This window comes from Lissotriton vulgaris, chromosome 9 (assembly GCF_964263255.1).
Source record: "Lissotriton vulgaris chromosome 9, aLisVul1.2, whole genome shotgun sequence".
NCBI classification, from domain to species: Eukaryota; Metazoa; Chordata; class Amphibia; order Caudata; family Salamandridae; genus Lissotriton; species Lissotriton vulgaris.
In genome coordinates, this window is record NC_141697.1 from 930581190 (window position 1) to 930597476 (window position 16287).

Below are 16287 nucleotides of genomic sequence, written 5' to 3' on the forward strand. Positions count from 1 at the left end.
TCTGACAGACAGGCCCTTGGACGAACCAGACGGGGAGTTGTATGTGGATGGGTCCTGTTTTAAATTGCCAGACGGTACATCGACAGCAGCATATGCAATAACAACATTACAGACCGTAGTGGAGACTTCTAGGATACCTTACAATTCTGCCCAAGCTGCTGAGATTATAGCCCTACTGAGAGCATGTGAATTGAGTGAGGGACTGGACGTGAACATTTATACTGATAGCCAATACGCCTTTGGCGTGGCTCATAATTATGGGCGACTTTGGGCAGAACGGGGATTTCTGACTTCTCACGGACAACGCATACAACATGGCCCACTGATATTACGACTGCTAGCGGCACTGACACTACCCAAAAGATTGGCTGTGATAAAGTGTAGCGCACACAAGACAATAGTGGATGATGTAGGACGAGGCAATGCCTTCGCCGATGAAACAGCAAAAGAGACTGCTAGAGAAAAATTACCACAAATGTTTGTGGCAGGACCAGCTAGATGGGTCCCAGATGTTCATATGTTCTCAGACACTGTACAGAGTGTAAAGAACATACAGGGAAAAGCGACAGAAGATGAATTGAGGGCATGGAAGGATGGGCAGGGACGATTGGATGCGGATGAATGTTGGACAGATGTGACCGATAAGAGACGATGGTTACTCCCGAATGCATATGTTCTTCCAGTAGTGACGATGGCGCATGGGCCTGCGCATGTTAGTGCAAAGGGCATTTGTAAATTGTTAGACCCAGTGTGGAGCAATAAGAATATCTCTAAAGTGGCCACTCACTTGGTTCGACAGTGCATGGTGTGTTTGAGGCATAATCCTGGTAAGGGTACCCCTGTCCCAACGGGAAACTTTGCACCTCCTTCATTCCCTTTTGAGGTGATTCAGATGGATTACATTGAAATGGAAAGGGTCAACAACTTAAAATATGTCCTTGTAGTTGTATGCGCCTTTAGTAGGTGGGTGGAGGCGTACGCAACGAAAGATTGCACGGCCATTTCTACTGCAAAAATGTTGATAAAGGAGTATTTTTCTCGCTTTGGATTACCTAGGGTGATCTGGAGTGATAATGGTACGTCCTTTAATGCAGAACTAGTCAAGCAAATATGCAAAGGCTTACAGATTTCCCAGAAATTTCATTCAGCTTTACATCCTCAGGCAGCAGGACTTGTGGAGCGATTTAACGGCACGCTCAAATTAAAAATGGCCAAAATATGTGAGAGTACAGGTCTCCGTTGGCCAGATGCCCTTCCCTTAGCCTTGCTTTCCACGAGAGTAACAGTGAACTCAAAAACGGGTGTCTCCCCCCATGAAGTAGTATTCGGCCGCCCGGCCAATATCTGGGGAGTGCCCAGGCCTAAATGTTTTTCAGAAGTACCATACCCTTTGTTGACAGACTATCTGTATGCTTTGACTAAAGATCTTCGTTCTATTCATCAGCAGGTAGCAGACACTCTGAAGCCGTTGCCGGAGGGCCCAGGACACTCCATCAACCCAGGGGACTGGGTTGTTGTCCGAAGATATCAGCGGAAGTCCTGTCTGGAGCCAAGGTGGTCGGAGCCGCGCCAGGTGCTCCTCACCACGCGTACGGCGCTTCGGGTGGAAGGAAGGAAGGCGTGGACCCACGCCTCACATGTGAAGAGGGTCCCGCTCCCGTTGCCCTATGACCAGTGGGTAAAGGACGGCATTGCTGACGAAGAGCATGAGAATATACCAAGGTATGCTCCTTTCTCGGATGCTTCACTGATCGGAGAAGAGCGAAGCGGAATAGAGAATTCAGTGAGCTCTACTACTCCTGTTGCTACTAGTGAAGAGACACCAGAGAGTTCAGCATCTGTCACAGATACACCTGCTTTGTTCACTGACCCCGAAGTGCCAGGGAGCACTCGATACAATTTGCGGCCCCGAAGAAAATAAATAACAGTGTTGAAATATGATGGACTAAACACTGGAAGAAGGGCTTAGTGAACTTGCTGAATACGAAGATTTAGTGGTAGGGATGGACTTGTAAGAGCCCTGGTGTTTAGCCGAAGATTGTGTGTTATGAGACTATAGAGTGGTGCGGGGCCCGAATTAAACAGCGACGTTGGAATAAGGTATGGACGGTAAAAGCCTGCCTGTGAGGCTTTGAAGGACACAGGGAGAAGATCCCTTTTAAGGGTTGAAGAACCCCTCTGGCCGGTTGAGGATTGTCTGGGATTATTTTTTTAGTAGAAGTGTTGTTTTTTTTTGTCCTCTTTCATTTTTGTTTTTGGTAGATTTTGAACGTTCTTGAGAATGTATCCTTTTGGACGCCCCATTCCTGATGAGGAGCAGCCCTTTGCGGCTCCTCCGAGACCTGTGCCTGATTCCCCCTGGTTGGCCCTTCCCCGAAAGGGAAAGATCGTGGTCATCATTATTATTCTGATTGCTTTTATAGTGACTCTTGGAATATTGTTTTTCCTGGATAAAGCTTACCCCGTTCATGTGTTTGCCCCCACACCCACTGCCGTTCCTGAACATAATATGATTACTGTCGATTATGGTGAAAGAATGTTGAGAAAAGGTTATAAAGAAAATGTTTTTATTAAGACTTTGCACCATGCATACGCCACTACCAACTTGACAGATTGTTGGGTTTGTGGGCTCTTGCCTTCTGCTGCCTATAAGAAAGACAGATTTCTTGCCCTCCCTTTGACGCCTGTGAATAGTTGTGTGGGGTGGTATACTCTCATAGGTCTTGTTAAATATTTCCAGCAGCCAGATTCCCTGACTCCTCGACTGCAGAATAGGGGGTGGACAATGACTATGCAAGTACGCCCTCTACTTCCATCTTCCCTTGGACGAATATATACTGACGGACGTTTTGACCAGAAATTTATAGAGACATGTGAGAAAAAGTTGGGCCGGTTTCTGATACCAAATGATACTGACAAAGTTAGGGAAAGTTTCATGAAATTGAATGCCTCTCTGTCTTACAGACACCCCCCGAAGGGTAATGATAGTGCCAAGTCTCTAGTGCCCCTGGCTGTGGTAGGTCCTTCTCCATATTTCTGTATAGAGGGAAGGGGTCCCATCAAAGTTGGTAATAGCTCCTGTAATGTGACTGCATCGATACGTTTCCCTCTCAGCCCCTCTTTGATTGCCCCACCCAGCATCTATTTCGTGTGCGGAGATAATGGATACTTGTGGTTGCCCGAGGGTTGGGGTGGGGTGTGTTACCTAGCCTACATGATTCCTCCTGTATATGTGGCTCCTTCTGATTATCACAGAACTCATCGTCGATTCCCCAGTCCACAAGAGCAGCGTAAAAGGAGGGAGCTTCAGGTAGATGACGTTGATCAGACGGACACTTCGTACCAACAATGGACTGATTTTTCTAAGGGTTTGCTGCCTTTCTGGGGTCCGATATTTAACAGCAGGGCTATTAGGCGACTGTCCAGGGTGATGGAAAAGGTAGTTCTCACTGAAGCTGACATTACGACTAACATATCTGTCGAGATTCAGGCTATGAGACTGTTTACGATCCAGAACAGGATGGTGCTTGACGTCATACTGGCTGATAGGGGCGGGGCCTGTCGCGTCATCGGGACGTCTTGTTGCGTTTATATACCTGACTCAGCCCCGACTGTTAACTTGGCAGTACAGAAATTACATAGATTAGCGACTGAACTACATCAGGATAATGGGACATGGTCCTTACAGGGGTGGCTCTGGGGTGCCTTCTCTTCCTGGGGTTGTAAAATATTGATGGGTTTGGTTGGAGTGGTGAGTGTAATTCTGACTTGCTGCCTTTGTGTATATTGCCTCCCTCCATGTTGCTCAATGTGTGCTACGAATTTACGTCCGAAAAAGAAGTTACCTGGTCAATATACAACTTCTATGATTACTGAAATTCCTGCTGATGCAAGTTGGTTGATGTTTATTGCAGAGGATGTTCTAGACTAAAGAAATAAATAAGGGTGTAGAAAAAGTCCTGCCCCTAGAATGGATGTCGGCACTACCTTTTGGCAAATAAATGAGGCCATAGTTAGCCAATGATGCTAAAAGGAGGGTCTGATAGAATTCACTTTTCGATACCCTAATTACCCATTGATGATGTGTGAGTTAGCATCATATGGCTAACTGATGAAGTTCGTATATGCACCTGTGCTGAATTATTTTACTTGCTCCTTACTTATATTCAAATGTACGTGTGACCATATTAGTTTCTTAGCTTAGCCTGTGTGCCACCATTTTGTGTATCCCTCTGTGCCTGCGGGCCTTGTTCGCTCATATGCCCCTCCCGCAGGAATACAGAAATTCACTAAGACAGCAGTTTTCGTTTCTCGGCTTGCTGTGGCCGAAACTAACAAGTCTCTTTATCAGTAATGTTCTCATGCCCAGAGACGCCGAAGCCTAGCTCCATGGCCTTGAGTAGAGATAGCGATGTATCCCTTGCAGGTGCAGATGCCTGCTGTATGATGGCATTGTTCGCTGCTCCGAGTTTCGGTGATTTTCCATTAGGGGCGTACCCTTACTGTTTGTTCTGCATTATAATGTATTGCTGTGATGCGGAGAGTCAGTCCTCTCGTTCGCACTCCTAGGAGTGAGGTCGGACAGGGCCCTCTCATATGAGATGTTGTTTGGCCTAATAAAGACTTTTGTTCATTCTTCTCCACTGTCCGGCTGACTTCCTATATAGTGATTATAGGTGAGTGCGGTAAGTCACTCGGGTGAATTTGAGCCACGCTTATCAACTTATCTACCTTGCCAATGTTTTTTTGTTGTTTCAATTTTATTTTCCAGGAAGCAGTTTGTCAGCAAAACTAGCTATGCTTTTGTGTTTATCGGCATGCAAACGCTCTTCTGATGCAAGAACAGTGGCATAACGAAAGTTGAGGGGGCCCCCTGCAAACTACATGGAGGGGGCCCCACTCCCATCCTCCGTGCCGTTCTAGAGCTCTCAGGCCAGCGACCCGCCATACTGCAGGGGATGCGGGGCTATTGTTACGCCACTGTCACCAATCCAGCCGTTATAAGTAACACTGGATGGTGGAGTTAAAGGCTGGGCTTAGTCTACCAGCAGGCAATCATAGGTGGTGGTCCATTCATTACAGGGTCCCTGCCATCAGTACGCCGGGGAAGTTTGCCCAATTTTAGGTGGGTTTCCTGATGCAGACTCCTGCCATGATATACATCATTGGGCCCACTCATCGTTCAGTTTAGACAAAAGTGCATCCACTGCTCCTTCTTGTTTCCGTTTTAAAACATTAGACAATGCGACAATGCAGTATTTCAAAAGCAGATGTAACTACAAAGAGCAAATTTTGCTAGTACATTTTTATTAGTAGACAATAGCAATCTTAAGAGGCATTGCATAGCTTCCTACACACTGTGACCCCAATTCCATCAAAGTCTCTCTCTCTCTCTCTCTCTCTCTCTCTCTCTGTCAGTCAGTCAGTCTCTCTCTCTGTCATTCAGTCTCTCTATCAGTCAGTCAGTCTCTCTCAGTCAGTCAGTCTGTCAGTCAGTCAGTGTCAGTCTCTCTCTCTCTCTGTCAGTCTGTCAGTCAGTCGGTCTGTCTCGCTCTGTCAGTCAGTCTCTTTCTCTCTCGGTCAGTTTCTCAGCCAGTCAGTCTCTCGGTCAGTCAGTATTCAGTCTCTGAGTCAGTCAGTCTCTAGTCTCTCCCCTCTCTCTCTCTCTCTCTCTCTCTCTCGCTCTCTCTCTCTCCATTCTCTCTCTCAACTCTGTCCACTCTATCTCCACTGTCTCTCTCTCCACTGTCTCTCTCTCCACTCTCTCTCTCCACTCTCTCTCTCTACTCTCTCTCTCTCTCTCCACTCTCTCTCGACTGTCTCCCTTCACTCTCTTTCTCCACTCTCTCTCTCTCCACTCTCTCTCTCTCTCTACACTCTCTCTCTCTCTCCACTCTCTCTCTCTCCCCACTCTCTCTCTCTCTCCCCACTCTCTCTCTCTCCCCACTCTCTCTCTCTCTCCCCACTCTCTCTCTCTCCCCACTCTCTCTCTCCCCACTCTCTCTCTACTCTCTCTCCCTCCACTCTCTCTCTTCTCTCTCTCTCTCTGTACTCTCTCTCCACTCCCTCCACTCTCCCTCTCCTCTATCTCCACTCTCGCCACTCTCTCTCTCTCTCTATTCTCTCTCCACTCTCTCTCCACTCTCTCTCCACTCTCTCTCCACTGTCTCTCTCCACTCTCTCTCTCTCCACTCTCTCTCGCTCACTCTCTCCACTGTCTCTCCACTCTCTCTCTCCACTATCTCTACTCTTCCTCTACTCTCTCTCACTCTCTCTCTCCACTGTCTCTCTCTCCACTCTCTCTCTCCACTCTCACTCTCTCTCTCTCTCTCCACTCTCTCTCCACTGTCTCCCTTCACTCTCTCTCTCCACTCTCTCTCTCTCTCTCCACTCTCTCTCTCCCTCTCTCTCTCCACTCTCTCTCTCTCCCCACTCTCTCTCTCTCTCTCCCCACTCTCTCTCCCTCCACTCTCTCTCTCTCTTCTCTCTCTCTCTATCTCTCTGTACTCTCTCTCCACTCCCTCCACTCTCTCTCTCCTCTATCTCCACTCTTGCCACTCTCTCTCTCTCTCTCCATTCTCTCTCTCCACTCTCTCTCCACTCTCTCTCTCCACTCTCTCTCCACTCTCTCTCTCCACTGTCTCTCTCCACTCTCTCCACAGTCTCTCCACTCTCTCTCTCCACTGTCTATCTCCACTCTTCCTCCACTCTCTCTCTCTCTCTCTACTCTCTCTCACTCTCTCTCCACTGTCTCTCTCTCCACTCTCTCTCTCCACTCTCTCTCTAAACTGTCTCTCTCCACTGTCTCGCCACTGTCTCTCTCCACTGCCTCTCTCCACTGTGTCTCTCCACTGTCTCTCCACTGTCTCTCCACTCTCTCTACTCTCTCTACTCTCACTCTCTCTCCACTCTCTCTCCACTCTCTCTCCACTCCTCTCTCCACTCCTCTCTCCACTGTCTCCCTCTACTCTCTCTCCTTTCCCTCTCTACTCTCTCTCTCCACTCTCTCTCTCTCCACTCTCTCTCTACTCTCTCTCTCTCCACTCTCTCTCTCTCCTCTCTCTCTCTCTCCCTCCACTCTCTCGCTCTCCTTCCACTCTCTCTCTCTCCCCACTCTCTCTCTCTCTTTCCCCACTCACTCTCTACCATCTCTCCCTCCACTCACTCTCTCTCTACTCTCTCTCCACTCTCGCCACTCTCTCTCTCCATTCTCTCTCTCCACTCTCTCTCTACTGTCTCTCTCCACTGTCTCTCTCCACTCTCTCTCTCTCCACTCTCTCTCGCTCACTCTCTCCACAGTCTCCCCACTCTCTCTCTCCACTGTCTACTCCACTCTCTCTCTCTACTCTCTCCCCACTCTCTCTCTAAACTGTCTCTCTCCATTGTCTCTCCACTCTCTCCACTGTCTCTCCACTCTCTCCACTCTCTCTCTCTCTCTACCCCCTCTCTCTCCCCACCCTCTCTCTCTACTCTCTCTCTGTCCACTCTCTCTCCACTCTCTCTCTCTCCACTCTCTCTCTGTCCACTCTCTCCACACTCTCTCCCTCTACTCTCTATCTGTCCTCTCTCTCTCCACACTCTCTCCCTCCACTCTCTCTCCTCCACTCTCTCTCCCTCCACTCTCTCTCTCTTCTCTCACTCTCTCTCTACTCTCTCTCCACTCTCTCTCTCCACTCTTGCCCCTCTCGCTCCACTGTCTCTCTCCACTTTCTCTCCACTGTCTCTCTCCACTCTCTCTCTCCACTCTCTCCCTCTCCACTCTCTCTCGCTCACTCTCTCCACTCTCTCTCCACTCTCTCTCCACTCTCTCTCCACTCTCTCTCCACTCTCTCTCCACTCTCTCTGCACTCTCTCTACTCTCTCTACTCTCTCTCCACTCTCTCTCTCTCCACTGTTTCTCTCTACTCTCTCTCCGCTCTCTCTCTACTCTGTCTCCACTCTCTCTCTCTCCACTCTCTCTCCACTCCCTCCACTCTCTCAACTGTCTACACTCTCTCTCCACTGTCTCTTTCTCCACGCTCTCTCTACTCTCTCCCTCTGTCTCACTCTATCTTTCTCCACTCTATCTCCACTCCCTCCACTCTCTCTCTACTCTCTCTCTACTCTCTCTCTCTCTCACTCTCTCTCTCCACTCTCTCTCTCTCTCCACTCTCTCTTTCTCTACTCTATCTCCACTCCCTCCACTCTCCCTCACTCTCTCTCCACTCTCTCTCCACTCTCTCTCCACTCTCTCTCTCTCCACTCTCTCTCTCCACTCTCTCTACTGTCTCTCTCTCACTCTCTCTCTACACACTCTCTCTCTCCACTCTCTCTCGCTCACTCTCTCCACAGTCTCCCCACTCTCTCTCTCCACTGTCTACTCCACTCTCTCTCTCTACTCTCTCCCCACTCTCTCTCTAAACTGTCTCTCTCCATTGTCTCTCCACTCTCTCCACTGTCTCTCCACTCTCTCCACTCTCTCTCTCTCTCTACCCCCTCTCTCTCCCCACCCTCTCCCTCTACTCTCTATCTGTCCTCTCTCTCTCCACACTCTCTCCCTCCACTCTCTCTCCTCCACTCTCTCTCCCTCCACTCTCTCTCTCTTCTCTCACTCTCTCTCTACTCTCTCTCCACTCTCTCTCTCCACTCTTGCCCCTCTCTCTCCACTGTCTCTCTCCACTGTCTCTCTCCACTTTCTCTCCACTGTCTCTCTCCACTCTCTCTCTCCACTCTCTCCCTCTCCACTCTCTCTCGCTCTCTCTCTCTCACTCTCTCCACTCTCTCTCCACTCTCTCTCCACTCTCTCTCCACTCTCTCTGCACTCTCTCTACTCTCTCTACTCTCTCTCCACTCTCTCTCTCTCCACTGTTTCTCTCTACTCTCTCTCCGCTCTCTCTCTACTCTGTCTCCACTCTCTCTCTCTCCACTCTCTCTCCACTCCCTCCACTCTCTCAACTGTCTACACTCTCTCTCCACTGTCTCTTTCTCCACGCTCTCTCTACTCTCTCCCTCTGTCTCACTCTATCTTTCTCCACTCTATCTCCACTCCCTCCACTCTCTCTCTACTCTCTCTCTACTCTCTCTCTCTCTCACTCTCTCTCTCCACTCTCTCTCTCTCTCCACTCTCTCTTTCTCTACTCTATCTCCACTCCCTCCACTCTCCCTCACTCTCTCTCCACTCTCTCTCCACTCTCTCTCCACTCTCTCTCTCTCCACTCTCTCTCTCCACTCTCTCTACTCTCTCTCTCTCACTCTCTCTCTACACACTCTCTCTCTCTACACTCACTCTACACTCCCTCCACTCTCTCTCTACTCTCTCTCTCTCCACTCTGTCTCTCTCTCTCCATTGTCTCTCTCCACTGTCTCTCTCCACTCTCTATACTCTCACTCTACTCTCTCGCACTCTCTCTCTCTCCACTCTCTCTCTCCACTGTCTCTTTCCACTCTCTCTCCACTCTCTCTCCACTCTCTCTCCACTCTCTCTCCACTCTCTCTCCACTCTCTCTACTCTCTCTGACTCTCTCTCTCCACTCTAGCTCCACTCCCTCCACTCTCTCTCTACTCTCTCTACACTCTCTCTCCACTGTCTCTCTCCACTGTCTCTCTCCACTGTCTATCTCCACTCTCTATACTCTCTCTCCTCTCTCTCTCTCACTCTCTCTCCACTCTATCTCCACTCCCTCCACTCTCTCTCTACTCTCTCTCTACTCTCTCTCACTCTCTCTCTCCTCTCTCTCTCTCCACTCTCTCTTTCTCCACTCTATCTTTCTCCACTCTATCTCCACTCTCTCTCCACTCTCTCTCTACTCTCTCTCACTCTCTCTCTCCACTCTCTCTCTCCACTCTCTCTCTCCACTCTCTCTCTTCACTCTCTCTCCACTCTCTCTCCACTCTCTCTCCACTCTCTCTACTCTCTCTACTCTCTCTCTCACTCTCTCTACACGCTCTCTCCACTCGCTCTACACTCCCTCCACTCTCTCTACTCTCTCCATTGTCTCTCTCCACTGTCTCTCTCCACTCTCTATACTCTCACTCTACTCTCTCTCACTCTCTCCCTCCACTCTCTCTCTCCACTGTCTCTTTCCACTCTCTCTCCACTCTCTTTCCACTCTCTCTACTCTCTCTACTCTCTCTCTCCACTTCATCTCCACTCCCTCCACTCTCTCTCTACTCTCTCTCCACTGTCTCTCTCCACTGTCTCTCTCCACTCTCTCTCTCCACTCTCTCTCCACTCTCTCTCCACTCTCTCTCCACTGTCTCTCTCCACTGTCTCTCTCCACTGTCTATCTCCACTCTCTATACTCTCTCTCCTCTCTCTCTCTCACTCTCTCTCCCTCACTCTCTCTCCACTCTATCTCCACTCCCTCCACTCTCTCTCTACTCTCTCTCTACTCTCTCTCACTCTCTCTCTCCTCTCTCTCTCTCCACTCTCTCTTTCTCCACTCAATCTTTCTCCACTCTATCTCCACTCTCTCTCCACTCTCTCTCCACTCCCTCCACTCTCTCTCTCTCCACTCTCTCTCCCTCCACTCTCTCTCCCTCTACACTGTCTCTCTCCACTCTCTATACTCTCTCCTCTCTCTCTCTCTCTCTCTCTCATCTCTCTTCTCACTCTCTCTCTCTCTCTCTCACTCTCTCACTCTCTCTCTCCACTCCCTCCACTCTCTCTCCACTCCCTCCACTCCCTCCACTCTACTCTCTCTACTCTCTCACTCTCTCTCCACTCTCTCTCTCTCCACTCTCTCTTTCTCCACTCTATCTCCACTCCCTCCAATCTCTCTCTACTCTCTCTCACATGTCTCTCTCACTGTCTCTCTCCACTCTCTCTCTCCACTCTCTCTCCACTCTCTCTCCACTCTCTCTACTCTCTCTCTCTCTCTACACTCTCTCTCTCTCCACTCGCTCTACACTCCCTCCACTCTCTCTCTACTCTCTCTTCACTCTGTCTCTCTCTCTCCATTGTCTCTCTCCATTGTCTCTCTCCACTCTCTATACTCTCACTCTACCCTCTCTCACTCTCTCTCTCCACTCTCTCTCTCCACTCTCTCTCTCCACTGTCTCTTTCCACTCTCTCTCCACTCTCTCTCCACTCTCTTTCCACTCTCTCCACTCTCTCTACTCTCTCTACTCTCTCTGACTCTCTCTCTCCACTTCATCTCCACTCCCTCTACTCTCTCTCTACTCTCTCTCCACTGTCTCTCTCCACTGTCTCTCTCCACTGTCTCTCTCTCTCTCTCTCTCTCTCACTCTCTCTCACTCTCTCTCACTCTCTCTCCACTTCTCTCTCTCTCCACTGTCTCTTTCCACTCTCTCTCCACTCTCTCTTTCACTCTCTCTTCACTCTCTCCCCACTCTCTCTCCACTCTCTCTCACCTCTCTCTCCACTCACTCTACTCTCTCTGACTCTCTCCCTCCACTCTATCTCCACTCCCTCCACTCTCTCTCTACTCTCTCTCCACTCTCTCTCTACACTGTCTCTCTCCACTGTCTCTCCACTGTCTCTCTCCACTCTCTATACTCTCTCCTCTCTCCTCTCTCTATACTCTCTCCTCTCTCTCACTCACTCTCTCACTCTCTCTCCACTCCCTCCACTATCTCACCACTCCCTCCACTCCCTCCACTCCCTCCACTCTCTCTCTACTCTCTCTCTACTCTCTCTCACTCTCTCTCTCCACTCTCTCTCTCTCCACTCTCTCTTTCTCCACTCTATCTCCACTCCCTCCAATCTCTCTCTACTCTCTCTCACTCTCTCTCCACTCTCTCTCTCCACTCTCTCTCCCCACTCTCTTTCCACTCTCTTTCCACTCTCTTTCCACTCTCTTTCCACTCTCTTTCCACTCTCTCTCTACTCTCTCTACTCTCTCTACTCTCTCTACTCTCTCTCTCTCTCTCTACACTCTCTCTCTCTCTCCACTCGCTCTCCACTCCCTCCACTCTCTCTCTACTCTCTCTCCACTCTGTCTCTCTCTCTCCATTGTCTCTCTCCACTCTCTATACTCTCACTCTACCCTCTCTCACTCTCTCTCTCCACTCTCTCTCTCTCCTCTCTCTCTCTCCACTCTCTCTCTCCACTGTCTCTTTCCACTCTCTCTCCACTGTCTCTTTCCACTCTCTTTCCACTCTCTCTCCACTCTCTCTCCACACTCCCGCCCTCTCTCTCCACTCTCTTTCCACTCTCTCCACTCTCTCTACTCTCTCTACTCTCTCTCACTTTCTCTCTCCACTGTCTCTCCACTCTCTCTCCCCACTCTCTTTCCATCCTATCCCTCCACTCTCTCTCTACTCTCTCTCCACTCTCTCTCTCTCTCTCCACTGTCTCTCTCCACTGTCTCTCTCCACTGTCTCTCTCCACTGTCTCTCTCCACTATCTCACTCCACTCTCTATACTCTCTCTCCTCTCTCTCTCTCTCACTCTCTCTCACTCTCTCTCCACTCTCTCTCTCCACTCTCTTTCCACTCTCTCCCCACGCTCTCCCTCCATTCTCTCTACTCTCTCTTCTCTCTCTATTCTCTCTCTCTCCACTCTCTCTCTAATCTCTCTCCACTCTCTCTCTCTCTCCACTCTCTCTCTCCACTCTCTCTCTCCACTGTCTCTCTCCACTGTCTCTCAACTGTCTCTACTCTCTACTCTCTCTCTTCACTCTCTCTCCACTCTCTCTCTCTCCACTGTCTTTCTCCACTCTCTCTCCACTCTTTCTCTCTATTCTCTCCACTCTCTCTTCACTCCCTCCACTCTCTCTCTATGGCCTCTCTCCATCGTCTCTCTCCACTGTCTCTCTCCATTCTCTATACTCTCTTCCCACTCTCTCTCACTCTCTCTCTACTCTCTCTCTCCACTGTCTCTCTCCACTCTCTCCCCACTGTCTCTCTCTCCACTCTCTCTCTACTCTCTCTCCACTCCCCCTCGCTCTCTCTCTCTCTCAACTCTCTCTACTCTCTCTCACTCTCTCTCTCCACTCTCTCTCTCTCCACTCGCTCTCCACTCCCTCCACTCTCTCTCTACTCTCTCCTCTCTCTCTCTCTCTCTCTCCACTGCCTCTCTCCACTGTCTCTCTCCACTCTCTATACTCTCTCTCTACTCTCTCTCACTTTATCTCTCCACTGTCTCTCCACTCTCTCTCCCCACTCTCTTTCCACTCTATCCCTCCACTCTCTCTCTACTCTTTCTCTCCACTCTCTCTCTACTCTTTCTCTACTCTCTCTCCACTCTCTCTACTCTCTCCACTCTCTCTCCACTCTCTCTCCTCTCGCACTCCACTCTCTCTCCACTCTCTCTCCCCACTCTCTTTCCACTCTATCCCTCCACTCTCTCTCTACTCTCTCTCCACTCTCTCTACTCTCTCTCCACTCTCTCTACTCTCTCCACTCTCTCTCCACTCTCTCTCCTTTCGCTCTCCACTCTCTCTCCACTCTCTCTCCACTGTCTCTCTCTACTCTCTCTCCACTCTCACTCTACTCTCTCTCCACTCTCTCCACTCTATCCACTCTCTCTACTCTCTCTACTCTCTCTACTCTCTCTACTCTCTCTACTCTCTCTCTCCACTCTCTCCACTCCCTCTCTCCACTCTCTCTCTCCACTCTCTCTCCACTCTCTCTCTCCACTTTCTCTCTCCACTCTCTCTCTCCACTCTCTCTCTTCACTCTCTCTCTCCACTCTCTCTCTCTACTCTCTCTCTACTCTATCTCTCTCCACTCTCTCTCTCTCCACTCTCTCTCTCTCCACTCTCTCTCTCCACTCTCTCTCTCTCCACTCACTCTCTCCACTCTCTCTCCACTCTCTCTCACTCCAATATCTCTCCACTCTCTCACCCTTCTCCCCTCTGCCTTGCACCCTTCTCCCCTCCCCATTGCACTCTTCTCCCCTCTGCCTTGCACCCTTCTCCCCTCTGCCTTGCACCCTTCTCCCCTCAGCCTTGCAACCTTCTCCTCTCTACCTTGCACAATTCTTCTCCCCTCTGCCTTGCACCCATCTCCTCTCTTCCTTGCACCCTTCTCCTCTCTGCCTTGCACCCTTCTCCCCCTCTGCCTTGCACCCTTCTCGGCCCCCCTTGCCCCCCCCCTGCGGACGCCCACACGGTGCGTTCTAACAAGAGTGCTTACTGGAGGGCACCATTTTGCTGCTTAATCCCTTCTCATATGAGCTTTGCCCTGGAGAATGCTGACTCTGAGGGCCCCCACTCCCACCCTTGTCAGGGTCCCGAGCAGTGCTCTGTGCTGCCTCCTGCTCTCTGGGCCCTCACCCCATCCTCTTTCCGGGCCTGCTCGCTCTGACTGAAGAGAAACATTGCAACTTGTTACATTGTTTCTCTTCATTCAGTGCAGGGTCCAGAGCAGGCTGCCGACAGCCTGCGCCTGCTTTAGAGGGAGAGAGGCTTGCTTTAGCACAAGCCTCTCTCACAGCTCTCAGAAGAGCTGAGGGGGGCCCCCTTTATTTACTGAAGAGACTGGTGCCCCCCGCACTGCAGGGGCTGCGGGGGCGTTTGTTACGCCACTGTGTAAGAGCCCTGGATCTTACAGGGAGAGTATTTACTCCAGAAGGTATTTAATTTAATATTTCTGGCAGGACAAAGTCATTATCATATAGTATTGAATATAATGTTTTCCCCACTAATGCTAAACTATGTGTGGGGCAGTGCCTTAAAGCTTACGAAGAATGTACACAGTCCTTACGACCAGAAGGTTCTACACAATTATTGCTTGCCTTACAAAAACCATTTAAGCCAGTGTCCGCTGCTACAATAGCCAGATGGTTGGAGTCAGTCATGCAGAAGGCTGGTATTGATAGTCAGCTTTTTGGGACACATTCTGTACGTGGCGCCATGGCATCAAAAACTTTTATGTTTGGATCAACCATTCAAGACATTATGAGATTGGCTGATTAGTCATCAGAGTCTACTTTTAAACAATTTTATAATAAACCGGTGGGTTAATAACTATGGTAGCATTTGATAAGCGTTAAAAGAGCAATAATCCAAAGTCTCCGGTCCTGTAAGAGAATAAAAAATATGCTAGACTTCGCACCAAGAATTTTTAATTCTATTAAGGACACGGAGGCAAGGATTATCCCACTCTGTTTTATTTCAATATGTATTGTAATAATTACCCACCCGTTTGTAACATGATTTCTGATCAACAGAGATTACGGGTTGTTCTGCTTCACTTATTTCAGGTTCTGAAAAGAAGGCCGAATAAGAAAATCTTCTGGGTGAAGAAGTTGGACGAAGTCCCGGTTTTGGTTAAATTCTTCCACATTGGAGGATAATGTTTGTTGATTTTTGGATTAATGTTCGCACTTGGACTAAAAGACTCGAGCAAAGAAAGAGGTTTATGGGAAGGAGATGATGGCTCCTATAGGGTCTGATGGGACATGATTGGTGCAAGAGCATCATGGGAAATGTAGTTTTATGTTATGTGAAAACATTTTCATTGGCATGCTGTGTTTTTTGACAGTAGAGAAAGAGAAGCAATAATCCTCGCCTATGTGTCCTTAATAGAATTGAAAATTCTTGGCGCAAATGCTAGCAAATTTTGTATTCCTCCATGCAATGAGGTGATGGACGCAGCGGCAGAACGCTCTTGTACCCGCTAGGCATATTAGATGCTGCTGGAGATAGAGATTGATGGAGACTGATGCGCACTAGTCTCTCAACCTTACACAACATCGGACAAACTTTCCAATCACATCAGATTCATTTGACTGCATGCATCGGATTCAAAAGAGACTAACGTGTACGAGTCTCCCAATGTGGCACCACGCCTGAAGGCTTGCACTCAAGATTCGCAATCTCTAATATTATTGTCTCAAGCTGCTGCAAGTGGCAATATTTGGAGCCAGTGCAGGACATTTTCCTTTATTCTCAGAATGCACTGTGTGGCACGGTCTTCACTACACCAGATGTAGTGTAAGTCTTTTTAATTGGCATTTGCTACTCATTTTTTTCAGTTGGTGCTATTTGTGTACTGGTAATGTGGTCAAGCAGTGCATTGAACCTAACTCTGCCTCAAACCCTTTACACCAACCTCTGGAGAGAACTCAATTAAATTGCAAGAGTGGAAAGAATAATTTCTTAATGACATTGCTATGCTAGATGAGGATGATGACTTTATTGCTGATAGAAGGAAACAATTTAAACTCTTTGGGTCCTTTAGCGTTGAAAGTATATAATCACAATTTTTTTTTAAAACCACGAGATGGTGATATGTTTTTTAAATGCGTTGTAAGACATATATTTATTATGCGCCCACATTGTGTGTAAGTATTGACAGATACAAATTCGACTATAGAAAGCAGTTGAAGGTGGAAACAAT